Raw genomic sequence first — 18,872 nt, 5'->3', positions numbered from 1 at the left:
AAACACTTCTTTTTATTTCTTTCTGTACAGGAGCTTAAAAATAATGGGGGGTAGAAAGTTCGTTGAGAACAGAGAGTTGTAGTTTACTTTCTTTTCACAGGTGGATGACTAATTTTGATGTGATTGTCATTAAATCATCACTTGATCTCTTCTGACTGATACGACTGTCCTGTGAGTTGAATACATTAAAAACAGCAAAAGCTTAGATAATGGTTAAGTGAGACACTGTAATTGTTCCAATTCTTGAATCAGTAAAAAAAGTGGTGATGCAAAAGAGACAATGTGATATAGTCAAAGGCCATCGGGTTTTGCAGTAAATAGACATGGATTTAAAATTAAGCTCTGTTAATTATTGGTGACATAATTTTGGTTAAATAGTATCCATTTTTGAATCTCAAATTCCTCAAGTATAAACTTAGGGCATAGGGCCATTAAGAATCATAAAATGTTTACTAGATTGATAGGAACTCAATGAATATAAATTGACACAAGGTGGAATGATCTGAAAGTAAGCAATACCCTCCCATTTCTAGCTGGTAAACTATTAAATATTGTTATGGTGGAATTTACTACTACTATTACTACTTGGTAAATGTGAAAGGTGAAATTTGGTTTAAAGATATCATTTTGTCTAGAGATAAGGATTATAATTTTTTTTTAGTTTTCTGAATTTTATGAACATTTATTTCACAATTAAGCATAGAAAAGCATCACTGAATTTTATGATTCAACTCACAAACATGCCAGAAAGAAGTATCTGAAATTATCTAAACACTTGACAATTTGCTTTTAAATGTAAATGCATGTGCTTGAGTGTCTTGGTGTTTCTTCCTATGAGAAAATAATATTCCATTATTTTGAATAAACTCAGTTGAGTATATCATGTTGAAGTACATTATGCATTTTAAAATGGTTCCAGGGAAAAAAAATCCTTCAAGCAGTGCTTAGTATTTGGCAGTATGTTTTAAGACTCTTAAATATTTCTTCAGTTTATCTGGAAACAAGCTGTGTGTGTGTGTGTGTGTGTGTGTGTGTGTGTGTAATCTATATATATTATATACATAACATATATGGGATATGATGGGGGGGAAATGGTTATGCTATATCCATCTTTACCCAGCTTTTTGTAGAGGCCTTAAGAACTAGACAGTGGAGTCATACTGAATGAAAATTAATGATATTTTAAAGTATGCTATAAAAATACATAATGTAGCAAATGATCCTACCCTAATTCTCCCCAGCAATAGGAACCTGAATGCAGCCTCTTACCATTTCTGCCTTACATTTGAGGCTCCAGCCACATATATGTTCGTATTATTTTTGCACACACCAAACTGTTTCTTGGTCCAGATACTTTTCTCTATGCTTTACTGAGGTTTATACCTTTCTCTCCCCAACCCCTCTTCATTTCCTCTTCCCTATAACCTGATTCCTTCTTAGCTTCTATAGCTCTATTCTTTTTCAAGCATGAGAATGCCTTATGCCCTGATGTTATGATCCTATAATTTGTCAAACAAGTTATTTACTGAAACAAACTTGACCTCTTTTGAGAGTAAAAAGAAACATAATGAATTATACTGGGAAAACAGGTGTAAACCAGGATAGTGCTGTCAAACACAGATGCATGGTCATCTTTCCAAAAATAGATTTAGTACTTTTATGGAGAAAATTCTTCTTTTACACTCTAATGTGGAGAGAACTCCAGTGAGTTATTTTAGCGTCTTTTTTCTCTCTACTTTTTCCATTCCAGGAAAATAAGAGACATACTTGCTTGGTAGAATTTGGAAAGGATGAGAAAAGCCCATATCTTCCTTACTTTCTGGGATACAGCCTGTCAGCTATAAGCTTGTAATCACTGTTCTGGGCTATTTTATGAGCAGAGTATTAAGGTCCCTATCATAGAGATGACAACAGCTTTTACGATTAAGTAATTCTGCCAAATGTAGGATTAAGTTTGGTAAATCCACCACAACCACACATTTTTATTAATACCAAAAGGGATTTTTATTTATTTATTTATTTTTTTAAAGATTTGATTTATTTACTTGACAGACAGAGAGAGAACACAAACAGGGGAGAGTATCAGGCAGAGGGAGAGGAAGAAGCAGGCCTCCCACCAAACCAGGAACCTGACTTGGGGCTTGACCCCAGGACCCTGGAATCATGACCTGAGTTGAAGTCAGATGTCCCACTGACTGAGCCACCCAGTGCCCTCAGAAGGGATTTTTAAAATTTCAATTTATTTTCTTCCTTGTTGTACTTCTTCATTCATTGAAAAGACAAGTGGAGAAGAGCACTGCTAATTACCCCTCTGACCCCAACAGTTACCACTTCTTTGTTTTCTCACATTACTCAAAATAGCTCTATCATTACTTCTATTATCATGACCTCTTAACTATTTTTGATAATTTGATAATTATCAGATTATGCATATTTGTTTTCCTATCCTTAACGATAGGAAAAATATTCATTTTTGTATTCATGGTGACTGGCATACTACAGGCAGATTCTCCATAAAATATTACATACAGAACAAAGAAATTTGATTCCTCCACATACATCTAGGCTTTATATGTTGTAGGTTCATGTCCTACAGGATCAAGAAATCAAGTTTCCATATATGGAAAATTTCTGGTATAAGGTAAACTAGATGTAAGACACCTTATATATAATCCTTCAGTTAATTTGTATAACAGTACCATAAAATAGGTATTATTGTGCTCATTCCATGAATAAGGAAAGCAGCTTAGAGAGTTAAGTGAGTACACCAGCATTACACAGCTGGCAAGCAGAGGAGCATCAGTTCCGGTCAGGACTATCTGCCTCCAAAAGCCTGAGGGATTTTTTTTCCCCCCTGTGCCACCTTGCTATGACAATGTCTCTCTTCAGGTAGAGGCATAATAATTCCCATTGGATTTTTGCATACAAATCAATATGAGGTTCTCCATTAATTTTGAAGGAATATTTTTTTATTAAAAGATGGAAAGAATGAGTTATATAGGAGGCCCAGGTGCCTCATTATTTTTAGAAGAGCAATATGGAATGAAGAATTTGAGAGCCAGAGAGTGCACTGGAGAATTTCTGATATTTAAACACATAGAAAGTGTCATTTTCAGCTTTTCTGGTTTGGAAAAAAGTGTAGTATGAAGAGATGATGCAGATTACCTCAAGGGAATAGCAGTGAGCCAACTTGATTAACCTTGAGGAATCCATGGCATTGTATTTTTATCTCATATGAAATAGTAAAAATCTTCTATGCCTAGATACAGCAGCACATTATTACATCTTTACCACACCTAATTTCTTTCTTACATCATCACTGTCCAATGCTGTAAACAGCTGAATACGACTTAGTATGAATCAATTTATTTCAACAACTCATGGGCTTCCCTATATATTCATTATTCTGCTGAACATCAGGCTCTAAGGAGATAAATTAACTATAAACCTGCCTACGAAGATTTTGTAACTTAACAGATAACTCTAATGTTAGGTCAAAGGAGTGCTTCAAAGACAACCAAATACTTCTTTGAAAATATAGAGGAAGAAACATCACATCTTAAAAGCAGGATTTGGGGCTCAGTTAAAGGATCGTTGAGGCTATTGTTGGCCAAAAGAAAGGCATGGTGGCATAAAAGGTGTCATATTCCACACAGGATTTGAGAGAGGCTCCCTGGGGCTGGACCAGTATTTTTCTGCAGTATAGAGTAGATGAAAAGTCTGTAAAGATAATTTGGAGTAAGCCATAGAAACATAATTCCATGTTTAAAAACATGGTAATTTCATGAAAAGCATTCAGTAGGCTAATCTTTTCCCAGAGTAGATGATAATGGACTGATTCTCTGAGATTATTTAATTTATCTATTTAATTTTAAGGTTGTATTTTTAAGCATGTGGAGCTTGAACTCACAACCCCAGATCAAGAGTCACGCATTCTACTGACTGGGCCAGCCAGGTGCCCCACAATTTTCTGAGATTTTAGTATCTGCTGAATGAGTTGAATAATCTCAGATTAACATATGTTAATGGTCTCCTTAGTGCAGAGCTTCTCATCTCTTTGCTGTCCTTATGTTCACTGGGGATTGCTAAGGGAACCCTGTAATGTGTGTTCTTTCCCAGTCTTACGTGTCATCAGGTACATGATATGAGAATAGTGTTCCATGGAGCACATGTTAGAGAATACTTGTTTTAAAAGTAAAGTCAAAGGGTTCAGATATTAATAAGGCCATTGAGATTCTACTTTTCATTGTAAGCATCTTTATGATGTCTCCCTTTAAGCCGTGTCACACAGATGTGCACATACGCACACAAATACACACACACACACACACACACACAGAAATAAAAGCACGTGTTCAGCAAGATTCCTTTCCATAGGACTCTTACATCTACCGACTCTATTGTGGTGATTTACCCTCTTTTATTTTCTGACTAGGCTTTGCTCTCCAGCTTTGAGAGTCTTGCTCACCACCCGACTGCAGCTTCAGGCCACAAGTCCTCACCTTAGCTTAAATGTCCTAGCCTTTGGGAAAAGCTTTGACTACTCTTTTTTTTTTTTTTTTTCCTTGCTCCCAAAGATTTCACTTGCTTTGCTTCCTTCCAAAGGAAGGAAGCTAAGGAAGCACTTAGAAGCACTTTTCTTGCTTCCAAAGATTTTTCAGCCTAGGCTACCTCACATGACTTCCTGTTTCAAACCAAACATGTCCCTATGCTTGGGCTGATAATTCTCTCGTGATACACATGCCTCTAGATACGCTACCTGAAACTGGGCCACTATGAAACACACACCAGAGAGTCAGACCCTCCCTTAGACATATTTCAGGGGGAAAAATATTGTGCAAAATTCTGTTGGGGAGGATTTATACATGTCATTATAACATTGGGCAACATCACAGAATATAAGCTTCTTTAGTACTTTTCCAGGAAAAGAAGGTTCACATTGTTTGTACTTTACTTGTTTAACATAAAAATTATAAATGATTCTACAGGAATGGTAAAACTATGGTAAAATTTTGTGGGAATGACATTAGTCATACTCCTTCAGTGACAAGTGACAGAAACACAACTCAGAAGCAAATCGTAACAATAATCATAACAGCAATAATAAAGAAAGAAGAAATAGAATTTATTGCCTCACTTTCCTGGAAAGGCTAAGTGTTATCTGTTTTGGTTAAATAATGTTATCATTTCTTTTTTTTCTCTCTCTTTCCCCTCAATCTTTCCCTCCCTCCCTCCATCTGTCTTCAAGACACACTTTTCTCTCTCTGGTCTAACTTTTCTCTCAGACTCACCTTAGATGGTAGGAAAGCAGGCTGAGGGCAGTCTCAGGCTTACATTCTCTTAGATAACCAACTCCTACATAAATAGTATCCCTCAGAAGCTTGGCATCCTATGATAGTGTTAGAATGACACTGTATTTCCCAAGACATATACAACAAGCTCCCCACACTGGAAGATTGTGTTACCAGAAAAAGTAAGGAAATCTTACTATGAAAAGAAAGCAAAAAAGTCCTCTTTCGCCACTCCCCCAGTATGCATTCTTTTCCCTCACACACTTTATTTCAAGTGTGCTTCCCTATAACATATTAAAACTATTTATTGTATTTAAAACAAAAATGAAAAAATGACTAATAATCTTCCCCATAACCCAAATCATATGTAGATGCTGCACTCAGCTCTAGTTCCAGGATCAATAAATGGTGAACATTTCAATCAGTCTTGCATAAATGTGGCTTCACACAGTCCATAGTCTGTGCCTAAATGATTAATTCAAATATCCTCCATATACTATAGGATAGTAGAAAGGCTAACCACAGCAATAACACTTATTTAGAATTTTTTTTTAATGCAAGAATATGACAACTTCTATCCCAGTTACGTATTGCTGCTTACAAAACCACTCTAACACTTAATGGCTTAAAACAATCATTTTATTGTTTCATGTTTCTTTGGGTCTCACATGTTTTCTCTCTTGTGGTTGCAGTTCCGCAGTAGCTGGGAATGGCATCATTTGGAGGTTACTTGTATGCTAGGACAGCTATACTCTCTTCTTTTCCATATGTGTTTGTGTTGGGGGATCTCTCAAGGCATACGGTCTCTCTACTTGTTCTTTCCATAGTCTCCAGCAGGATAGATGGGATACTTACACGGTGGGCCAGGGCTCTCTAGAAGGCAATTCCACACCTTCGCCATTGCAAAGCTGAGGCTCAGAAATATCTCTGCATTCTTTTAGTTAAAGCTTGTCACTGGGGAATCCTGATTATATATGGGAAGGATCACACATAAGGACATGAATTTTGAAGACTGACTATACAAGAAAACAATGCTCTATGTCATATTCTAAATTTTGTTGCACAGAAGTAACAAAGACTCATTTCCTCATGAATAGAGTTAGTCTTCAGTCTTCTACTTTTTGCTCCCGGTGCTGCCTCCTGAAAGAAGAGCCATATTCTCATGTTCCCCATGACCTTGCCTCAGTGATGCTAGAGACATATTTCTCTGTATAGAAATTCTACCACATTAGCCCACTTTGAATTGGTGCAACTCTGGAGGCTAGGGATAGATGTCTTCACTGAGCAATTAATGGATATATATTTCTTCTCAGATTTTCTGTAGTTAATAACTGGGTAATTCAATTTCTGGTCATAACCTAGGCTCGAAACCAAGACAGATATAAAATAGAGGAAGGGCTATTGAAACCGCATCTGCTCTTACAGCGTTTATCTTTTAATTGCAGGCCTCAGGGCTCTACCCAGTCTCTCAGTCTAAGATGATGAAGCATAAAAAATCAGTTCCTACTCACAGGCCACATCTGAGATGATGGAACAATTACTTCTACGGGCAATAAAGTATTTGAGAGATGCTTGGCAGATCAGACCCATCTTTTCAAGACTCCTTGAATCCAGTTTTTGCCCTATTTCTTGCCTCCTGGTTTTTGTATGCACTAACTTTACCATGAGACAAAACATTTTGACTTTTCAGTTCTCCAAAATTTATGATTATCAGATAATCAGTAGTCTGGGATTTTTGGCTGCAGGCAAAAAGTATTTTCTTAAAGTTATTTTCTTTCTACATTAGGTCAGGCAGGCAGCTTATCTCTTTGTAATAGAACTTACTGAAATCTGTAACTGGCCAAGTAAATTTAGCTCATAAATTTCTACCAAGTCTCTTAATGTTATTGCCAAGCTATGTACATGTTTTTTTTTTTTAAATTTTATTTATTTATTTGACAGACAGAGATCACAAGTAGGCAGAGAGACAGGCAGAGAGAGAGAGGCAGAGAGAGAGGAAGGGAAGCAGGCTCCTGGCCAAGCAGAGAGCCCGATGCGGGGCTCGATCCCAGGACCCTGGGATCATGACCTGAGCCGAAGGCAGAGGCTTTAACCCACTGAGCCACCCAGGCGCCCTGTACATGTTTTGAGGTGACTTATTAACCAGATTTTTTCTAATCTCATAATAAAAATTAGCAATTACTTGTTTTGCATGGTGGTAAGGGATTCATACTAATCTATACCAATTTGTAAAACATCTTATGTCATGAATTTATTCGTCATTCACTAAGCAGGATTACATATTAATTATTCAAGACAGATGGACAGTCAGGAAAGATAGTCTTTTGTCTCTATCAGTGAACTTCCCCTCATGTGGAAACCTAAATCCCTCCTGCTGTATTTCAAAGTCTGTATCCTCCTGTTAGGACCTCAAGGAAAGAGGCATCCTCTTTTTAGACAGTTGTTATTCCTCCATGCCCTGTAAACACTTTAAAGCCATATTTTGGTCATTGTTGTTCCTGGTCTTTTCCAGAGAAAATGACCAATTCCTGTATGGGAAGAAAATATACATGTAAGATATCTCCTGGACACCCAAAGATTGATTTTCTTTAGACACCAAATTCTTCTATTTCTTCTTAACAACACTATTCCAGAGCAGCAAATCTTGACAAGCAGCAACAATAACAATCAGAGCTATATCATGCAGAGAGAACAATCCTTTATCTTTGGACATATAACATAAATGCCAACAGCAGTTGGCACCAAGCACCAACACATCTCTGCAAAACATCACCTTAAAAATCAGGACATCCATAAAAATAAAAATAAAATCAAAGAGGCAAACATGTTTTGGGTTTATATATATATATATATATATATATATATATATATATATATGTGTGTGTGTGTGTGTGTGTGTGTGTGTGTATATTTTTTTGTATTGAGCACAGTACATGTCTTCTTTAATAGCTAAGAGAGAGTAAGTTTTTCTTTAATTCTTTAAATCATCCTAATTCATTTTTTCACTATTATGAAGATATTTTGATACACTTTACTAATCCCTTTTCTAAAATGTCTTTTTTGTGTTTAAAACAAAACTCTGTGATCTTCCATAAGTTTACAGAAATTTTATATCAGGTTGATAATCTTAAGCCAATACTAATGGGACTCATGTTCAAAGAGTGTTGGAAAACAAAGGGTTCCATTCATTTACTTCTTCCCTTCAAAAGAGTCATTGTCTTTTAGATAGGAGCCTTGTCTCTTTGATGTTGAATGTCTTATGCTTAGCATTGTGGTAGCAAATAAAACACAGAAATCTGGTCAAATTTTGTTTTTTAATATAAAAGATAGATCAGGCAAAAAAATTAAAGAAAAATAAACATTTAATTTTAAAGTAAGAATATTTTCTAGACAAATCTATTAATTTAGTTAGATCTGCTTGATATTACATAACAATTAACAGACCATATTAAAGTTCATGATATGGAAGATACTTCTGTCACATAGTTCCTGGGGTGGTAAAGTAGCAATGTGAAGGAAGTCACAAAAATCTGCAAACAAGAAATCTAGATGCAGAAATGGATATTCATTATTTCCATAAAGTATCCATCAGACTAAGCTTTGTAAATTGATCTATTACTATCTTTGTTGGAAAAAAAATAACAAAACAAAAATACAAAAAGATTAAGATTTATTACAAAGTATTGTGTTTTAAGTTCTTTTTTTTTTATTTTTCACATTTTAGGAAGATTTTCTTTCTTTCTTTCTTTAAAGACAGAGAGAGAGGATGAATGCATGGAGGGGAGGGGCGGAAGGAGAGGGAATGAAAGAATCCCAACCAGACTCTGCAATGAGTGCAGATCCTGATGCGGGATTTGATCTCACTTCCCTGAAATCACGACCATAGCCAAAATCAAGAGTTGAACACTTAACTGACTGAGCCACTCAAGTGGCCCTATGTCTCAATTTCTGATTCAAGATCTGTTGTGTAGAAAAAAGGCATCATTGGTGATCTTATCAGTGAATTTCTGTAGGCATTATCAAGATAATAACTGTAGATCTGAAATTGGAAGGTAGAAAAATTGATTAATTTTGCTTTTTAATATTGTGATAGAAATCACCATATACTTACAGATTTCAAGAATCCACCACCTGATTTCTTTCTTTCCATCAAAGCTCTTTACTGTAATGCTAAATCTCTCCTGAGGCTACACATGAGAGGACTTTTGGTAGTGGTATGAGCCTGTGGAATGAGGAGAATGGGTCCTTGCTAACTCTGTGTTCCACAGGACTTCACATAATCTTATAAAAATCTTGTAAATCAATAAACAAAACTTGTAAAATGGTAAATGTTCAAACTCCATGTGATTAAATTGGGTGAATCAAAATACCAGATGCTATTTTGCTCTTCTGCAGTACTGAGAGTTTATTATTGCTACTGACACATACAACAGCTGCAAAGATAATTTTTATGTTCATTATATTTACTATGTTACTGGGAGGATTAGAAGCCCCTGAAGTACATCTTTAAAGATTTTATTACTCTATAAAAGACTCTGTCACTTTAGACTCCATTAGTCGAGCTCTTTGGATTAGTAATGACACTCTTAGGAAGAGGCACGAGGAAGTCAAGTTGAGGCATCTCAGTGTAGCCCTTTGGAGGCAATGGTGTATGTCAACCCTTCCTCATACAGAAGGGTTTATATAAGATGGCCAATAAGGTTATTGAATAGGAGCACAGGGTGGGGTTTGTTTTAATTCTTATTTTCTGACCAACATAACTCCTATCTCCTACTTACGAGTTTCCAAGACTTTTAAATGTTAAACAGTATAGTTTTAACAGTAGTGACTGAGCCTTTTACTTTGTACCAACAAACTGTCAAGTCCCCAGAAGCATGGAGGAAGTAAGAGGAATACCCAAGCATGATACATTTTCTTCATGCGAGGAACTTATCTAATAAATGAGAAACAAGACTACTCATAAAACAGTTAAATATGACAACTTAAGATTTTTGGTTGAACACAAAAAATACTCCTTATATGAATTCTGTAGGAGAGATAGTAGATATCAGAAGCAGTAGTTAAAGAAGAGGTGGTCAGGGAAGATCACATGAAGATCTTGATCCGTAAGTTGTATGGGGTCATTTTCCCAATTAAATCAAATTGTTTTTCATTATTTAGCTACTTTACAGAATAGTCAGAAATCTTTTCTATAATAAGGATGCTCCTTGGGAAGTACACTCTTAGTTTAACACAATTTCATCATTGTAGCAATTATTATTATGTGTATAGTGGTACTTTTTCTGTTTTTGATACTGTGGTAGTCGGTTTTGTGTGTTAACTTGGTTAGGTGATAGCCCCAGCTATCCAATCAAATACTAATCTAAGTGGTGCTATGAAGATATTTTGTAGATGTGATTTACATTCTCAATTAATTGATTTTAAGTAAAGGAAGCAATCTTTAGTAATCTGAGTGGGCCTAATCCAACCAGCTTGTAGGCCTTAAGAGCAGAAGTGAGGTTGAGATTTCCTTGTAAATGAAGAAATTCTGCTTGTGGTTTTTGGTTTTTGTTCCTCCCCAAGAATTTCCAGCCTCTCCTTTCCAATGGCCTGACTTCATATTTTAGACTTGTCTAACTACTCCCCACAATCACATATGCAATTCCTTGCAGTGAATTTATGTATATGTGTGTCTGTGCATACATGATATTTAATTTAATATACATTTAATTATATATATTTAGATCTCTATAGATAGATAGATAGATATCTTCTAAAATCTACTGCTAGTTCTGCTTATCTAATGGAACTGTGACTGTTATAGATGCTCTCTTAATATTGTACTAATGGATGTTTATATATATACATATATATATATGTATATATATATATATATATATGTGACTAAATAATAATTCCCCATATTATTCTTGACAGTGGTTATGACCAGTGGTTATGACCTAGATACAGGGAAAATCTAAAAGGCTTTAAAATTGGTTAGTGGAAAGAGGAGCAAAGAAACATAACAATGGCAGTAATATGTAAATTCAACAGTACACAACTAAAGAATGGTTAAGAAGAGCTTGGAGAAGAATTAAAATTCCTACAAAGGATGTCTTCAGCTTATTGAATTAGCTTCCTTGTTTATAAATTCATAGTTAAAATTTTTCATAATTTCTAATTCAGGAACAAGAGACTGCCTTTATTTAGCTGGTGAGAAAATTTATTGTACGGTCCTGATTCCGTCATACAAAGAAATACTTTGTCATTAGATTAAATTATCTGCTTTATGGTCCTCCTTTTTTGGTTTGTTTTCTATCAGCCATACTCATCACAAATCTATCCAATACCAAAGACCTTTCTTCACCATCCCACTTCAATACTACCTATGCTAAAATATATCCGAATCTGCAATATTAACTCACATTAGGTTAGTACAACCTAAAGGAGGCACTTAAGAAGAATGAAAATCGCTAAAAGTAAGCTTCTTATTTTATATTCAACCAATGGATGGCCTTATTTACTTTGTCACAAGGATGACCCAAGTATTTTTTTATATGACCTAAGATTTTTTTTAATGAAAATATGTTTTATATGGTTACATAACCAAATAAGAAGAAAATTCTGCATTCGTTTTAAATCCATTAAATATCTAGTATGACTTATTTTATGTTACTTTGCATTACCTTAACTTTATGGTTGTGTCTATGTTTGATTTTCCCCAAGTACATATGTACCCAAAGTTCCCCTATCTCTGTGCTCTTCTCTATTTCTATAGTCAGTTGGAGAGAAAAATAGAAGACATAAATTGGAATTATCTACCTCACAAAATACAATATAAACCATGATCTTACTTGTTCTTTATTTTACATTACAACATACATTTCAAAATAATATACAAACTCCTTTGTTAATGATATCACTCCTTGCAAAGAGACCACTTGTCTTAGCAAATAGATTATTTTCTCATCATTCAGTGTGTCTATGTGACTTACAGTTAGTTTTTCTATTATCAGAATATAATGTTCTTTGAATGTGCTTTAACACTCAATATACTTGTTTGAAATAAAAAAAAAAATCTCTATTAGGTACACAGAATTCAACACATTTTGAATTTGAACAGGTTTTTGTATGATTTAGGTCTGTGTAATACTCCGGTCTTGCTTTTCGGAGCTAAATTTTAAATCTTTTATTTTCTATACTGAATATTTAATATAAAAGAGTGAGGAATTTAAAGAAACTTCTTACTTGGCATATTTTTAAATCCTGAAGTGAGAAAGATAAACAGGAAATTCAGTAGCATGTTTTGGTCTAAAAATCTCCCTGAATTATAGTATTAGGAAGGGAGCCAGAAATACACACTCACTTTTACAGAGAATATTGACTTGAAATTTATGTTTTTGGATGATAAGTTATCATCATTGATATGGCTTGATTTTTTTATAGTATAAACATAATCCTAAATGGCAATTAATTGATTGCTTTTTGTAAAAGAGCTTGCTGTCATTGTTAAGAGAGAAAGTAAGTAGAAGTGCTTTTCTAGAAGGAAAAATTCTCTGGCAAAATGGGAAGATTTTCTCTGAATGGTGCTAAATTGGCTCTGCATTATAGATTCCATACCTGTTCCACATTATTTATCCATGAGCAAGGACCCCTGAAGAATAAGATTAGTTCTAATACATAAAATAGGAAACTTTAAAGATATTAAGGCAGGCAGCATTCTAAGATGGTTGACAATATTTCTAACTCCCCCTAGTATAGATGTCCTATATGATGCCTTCCCCTTACATGTGGACTGTAATTATGTATAGAAGATTCTATCTTAGCAGATTTGAGTCATATTTCTTTGCTGGTTTTGAAGAAGTAAGCTGCCATATTGTAAGAAGGCCTCAATGCTAAAACTTAAAGACAGCTTATATAAGGGGAGAATGGTCTCTGGCTGAAAACTGTAAAAAATTGGGGACCCCAGTCCTCCAAAAGTAAGGAACTAAATTCTGCCAATAGGGTGAATGAGCTTTGAGGAGAGCTCTGAATCTGATGTGAGATTGCATCCCTGGCTGCCATCTTGATTTCAGACTTGTGAAAACTCTAATAGAGGAAACAACTAACTTGTACTTGACTTCTGACCCATGGAAATAGCCAGATAATAAATATATGTTGTCTTAAACTGCTAAATTTGTGGGAATATTTTAGACAGCAATAGAAAATGAATATAGGTAATTTCTATAAATTTGGCCCATAAATTCTAGGGCTTAAACATCAACCCCATATAGAAAGTACATCTATGGGTTTGGGGCAGTAAAACCACAAAAAACTTCAGAAGCCAATGAGTGCTAGGTTCTATACATGAATGATGAAAACTGCAGAAAGTTTTATGCCTACAAATGACATAGGTTCTGGAGATTACTGACAATAATTGGGCTGCATTACTATTATTATTTCCTTCCTTCCTTCTTTCCTTCCTTCCTTCCTTCCTTCCTTCCTTCCTTCTTTCCTTCATTCCTTCCCTCCGTCCTTCCTTTAATTTCTCTTGCTCTTTTCTTGCTTGCATTATTGGTATTGTTTTTTTTCCTCTCTTTCTTCCTTTTTTTCTTTCTTTCCTTTTTCTTAAAACCTTGTAAGGCTAACATGCTGGGGCCTATCGACTGTTGAACACTTTACATTTTAGTTTATTGTCAGCATCGAAATCCTTGACACCTTCAATCATCTGGCTGTCTGGACCCTGAGTGAATACAATGTAGAATATTGCAGGATTGTCTGATAAGAGAGAGCATAGAAAGGAAAGGTGTAGGACAAGAGGGTTTAATGGGGACTGAAGACCTGATAGGCTATGAAAGTAGGATGGGCTGAATATCAGGACAAGTTATTAAGACAATGAGATAGGTTTTTAAAAAGTGAAACAAGATAAAATAATGTTTTTGCTGTGTTGTTTAGATGTAGCATTAACTTTGGAGGAAATTTTTGTCTGTTCCTTTACTATACACCCAGTGCCCAGAAGAGTCTTTGGCATCTATGACAATAGCTTAACATATATATATTGAAAGAATGAGTGTTACACATTAAGTAATCTTGATGTTTATTTGAATTTGAAGCTAGAAAGATTGGCATATTTCTTTAATTAATTTAATATTTCCCATAAAACTTAAGACAATGGGACATTGGACAGAAATGGTATGTGGATCTAAATGCACGTACATGTATTTAGAAAAGATTTTGAACATTTCCTAGCTTCATGGGATTCAAAATTATTGGGCAATAGGAGAATATTAGGTGATTTTGGTTAGTACAACCTAAAGGAGGCACTTAAAAGAAGAATGAAAATCGCTGAAAGTAAGCTTCTTATTTTATATTCAGCCAATGGCTGGCCTTATTTATTTTATCACAAGGATGACCTAAGTATGAGACCACAGAAAAAATACTACTACAGAAATTATGTGATAAACATAATTGAAGAGGAATGAAGAATATTACATTTTATAAAATTGCTGAAAATATTACCCTAATTAACTTCACCCAGAATTAACCAGCATTTCAAACTGTGAGTTAAATATTAGGAATTGCATATGTTTTCTACTTAGAAATGACCAAGAACTAGTTAGTGGGTCATGGTTTTGTTACAATGGCAAAAATAAAAACATGATAACTTGGGGAAAGAGTACCTTACCTCTCCATTTGCTGCTTTGGCTAGCTCATTGTAATCACGAAGGTTTACCTTTTGATTCTGTGTGGAAAGGGGAAAAAAAGCTGCCACCAAGCCATATCTAAATCACTATTAAAAGTGCAAAGAAATTACTGTCTTGTAATTTCTAACATTACTGTCTTGTTTTTTGATATTAAAAATGTAAATGTGTCCTTTAAAAAATAAATATATCTGATTGTCAGTTTGTAGGAGTGGAACACTTTTCCTTCTAGGCTCTTTGGCTGGATTAATAATTAAATTGACACAAAACAGATTAACAGGAAATAAAACAAATTTCATAAATACAGAGCCTCAAAAACATGGGACAAAAAAATAGGCAATTGAGGCTGATATGCCATCTGGAGGTAAGGTAAAGGGAATAGGAATCTAGGGCTTCAAGGGAATAATGACAAATCATAGGAATCTGAGAACAGCAGATATTTGATAAACAAATGTTTGCTAGTCTATACAGGTAAGTGTTTGCATAAAAAAAGTTACCTTTGTCATTATTTTAGGTACCTAAGGGGAAGGGAAATGGCTGTTTCTGAGTCAGTTGGATCTTGATTGTCTTCAGCTCAAAATAATTCACATGCCAAATGTGAAATGGTGTTTTGAAATGGTGAATTCTGGTCCCCCTCAAGTTCAATTCAAAAACTAAAATGTACCAATTGTATTGCTGCAATACTATCTTAATAGTACATGCTACTATTATGAATAAGTAAGTGATGAATATTTGAAAAGCTGAGAAAATAAATAATAAATCTATAATGTGTAAATCATTTTCTTAGGCACTGTGAATAAAATGGTGAGCAAGTTTTCATGCTATTTTTACTCTGGGGGAAATTATCTTCTAGTCAGGAAGACAGGTAAATTAACAAGGTCTATCAAAAACAAGGGCAATTGATGGGGGAAATATTGCATAGTTACATAGAAAGGGTACCCGAGAAAGTTTAAGGAATATCAGAAAACTCTTCCTAGATGAAGGAATATCTGAGTCACTGCTAAGGAAGTAGTGGAATTTTACTAGGTTTTGGGGGTGGATGGATGGGTAGAGGTTCTGGCATTGTTAATCAACAATTTTATGTGCTTCAGATAAAATAGACTGAATTTAAAAAAATATATATTAAAATGGATACTGATGCAAAAATTATGAAATGATTTGAATGCAGCTGAAGTCAGATAACAGTAAGTATAATATATTTTTAATAAGTATAATTTTAAACATTATTTAGCATAAGAACATAACTTCAGACATGGCAACACTCCTTTTTTATTTAAAAATTTTGTTTTGCATAAAGGTAGTCTCTTCTGTCTCTTTGAAAACCTAGAAATTTACCAAGCAAAAATATAAGGAATTTATTCAGAAGATTAAGTAAATAGATCAGCAAAGAAATCACTCAATGACTTTCTGTTGATTTAATGCATTATTTGATCATAATTATGATAAAAATGGATCAAGAAAAGGGTATAGTAAATTTCGTATTATATTATTTCCTTAGACACAAAATTAGGCAATGAATTTCTGGTAGGATTTATTTTAAAAGAAATGGAACAAAGTTTTAAGGTATAGATGATAGATGTACTAGATAACTAGAGATACTAATTGTGATTCTGATTTACAATAAAAATATATATTTGGTCTTTGTACTGTGTTTAATACAGAGGTTCTAAAACTCTTGAAATTCCTTAGGTGGTGAGAGAGATAAAGGTATTTTTGTTATGTCAATGAAGTGACTTTTGGATTGCTCATAGGTCACCTAAGAATGGAATGGCAAAGAGCTGGAGATTGAATGGATTACCAATGACCAATAATGTAATCAATAAAATCTATGTAATGAAGCCTCCATAAAAATCCAAAAGGATGGGGTGTGGTGGAAGAACTTCCAGTTGTGGACTGGAGGAGGTGCTGAGAGTGAGTCACTCCGAGAGAGCTTGAAAGTTCTACACTCTTTCGCCCTCTGTATTTTTTTCATCTGGCTGTCCTTGAGTTACATCTTTTTTATAATAAATCAGTAATCCAGTAGGTAAAATATTTCTCTGAGTTTTGTGAGCCTTTTTAACAAATTAATCAGACTCATGGGGGGGAATCATAGAAGCCACTGACTTATACCCAGCTGGTCAGAAGCATAGGTTATTACTAGAAGCATTGGATGTTACCCGAGTTTGCAACTGGCATCTAAGTTGGGGGTTGAGAGGAGGGAAGTCTTGTGGGACTAAGTCTTTAACATGTGGAATCTGATACTATCTCTGGATAAATACTGTCAGAATTGAGTTGAATTGTAGGACATCCAGTTGGTGTCCTGAACACTCCTTGTTGGTGTGTGGGGACCCTACATTCCTTCATATTGAAATTGGGTACAGAACTCAGAAGACTTATGTAACCTCATGTAATGGTCATGTCAGTTCATTGTATTTACCTCACTAGAGCACTATGAACACCCTTATAATGGACTTGACAATTAGTTTTCTGAATAATGTTTTTGTATTTTTGCTTTGTTGACTTTTAGATAGTATTTTATTTGTTTTTCTAAATTATTAATGTATAATGTATTATTTGCCCCAGGGGTACAGGTCTGTGAATCATTAGGCTTATACATTTCACAGCAGTCACCATAGCACATACCCTCCCCAATGTCCATAACCCAGTCACACCCAGCCCCCCACCCCCCAGCAACCCTCAGTTTGTTTTGTGAGACTAAGAGTCCCTTATGGTTTGTCTCACTCTCGATCCCATCTTGTTTCATTTTTTCCCCTTCCTATCCCCCATGATCCATCAGCGCTGCCTCTCAAATTCCTCATATCAGAGAGATCATATGATAATTGTCTTTCTCTGATTGACTTATTTCGCTCAGCAATAATAACCTCTAGTTACATCTATGTCATTGCAAATGGTAAGATTTCATTTCTTTTGATGGCTGCATAATATTCCATTGTGTATATATACCACATTAGATAGTATTTTAAAATATGGAACCTCATATGCTTAAGTCATTAATGTAGCAGCTATTATTATTATTAATTATTATTATTTATTTATTTATTTTGGCACACTGCAGAGTTAATATATCACACCTCTATTTCCTTTGTCAGAATTAGGAACCAATTAGGGTATAGATACTGAAGACAGATAACTGAAGATAAAATGCTTGACTATTGATAATGACTTTTAGACAACATACTTTAAAAATGCTGATAAAGATCTGGTTAATACCTGACCCCAGATTAGGCACTGCAATATTATACACCTACCTGTAAGACTTTAGGCCTTAAATAGGCAATGTGTGCCCTCTACATCCTAGCAGTACCCTAGGAGAACACAGAAGAAAGCAAGGCATGCGTATTCATTTATCTGAGTTAGGAATTCGGGAAATTCAGGAAAAGTCACTGTTACTACCCTGAGAAGTCAGAGAGAGGTGAAGAAGTTTACTATATATAAATTCTTTCTCATAGAAATATAAGGTTACTGGGAAGGAAAGCTAGGTGTGGTAGACAGAACATAGTCCTCCACAGACATTTAAACCTTAATCCACAGAATCTGTGAATGTATTATGTTACATTAAAAAAAAAAATGGAATTAAGGCCCCAGGTGGAATTAAATTGCTTATCAGATGACCTTGAGAGGAGACAATTATCCTCAATTATCTGGGTGGGCCCAATATAATCACAAGAGTCTTTATAAGTTAAAAAAAAAAAAAAAGAGGAAGCAGAAGTTAGAATCAGAATGTAACAATGTGAGAAAGACTGGACTGACCATTGCTGGCCTCAAAAATGGAGCAGGGACACCAGCCCAGGAGAGTGGGAAGCCAAAGAATATGGGCAGCCTTTGGACGCTGGAAAAGGCAAGAAAGTAAATTTTTCTCTAGGGCCTCCAAAAGGAATACAGCCTGTTGACACATTGATTTTAGCCCAGTGAGACCCATTTT

This window comes from Lutra lutra, chromosome 10 (assembly GCF_902655055.1).
Source record: "Lutra lutra chromosome 10, mLutLut1.2, whole genome shotgun sequence".
Taxonomy (NCBI): domain Eukaryota; kingdom Metazoa; phylum Chordata; class Mammalia; order Carnivora; family Mustelidae; genus Lutra; species Lutra lutra.
The sequence above is the reverse complement of the archived record's forward strand: the minus strand, read 5'-3'. Positions refer to the sequence as shown.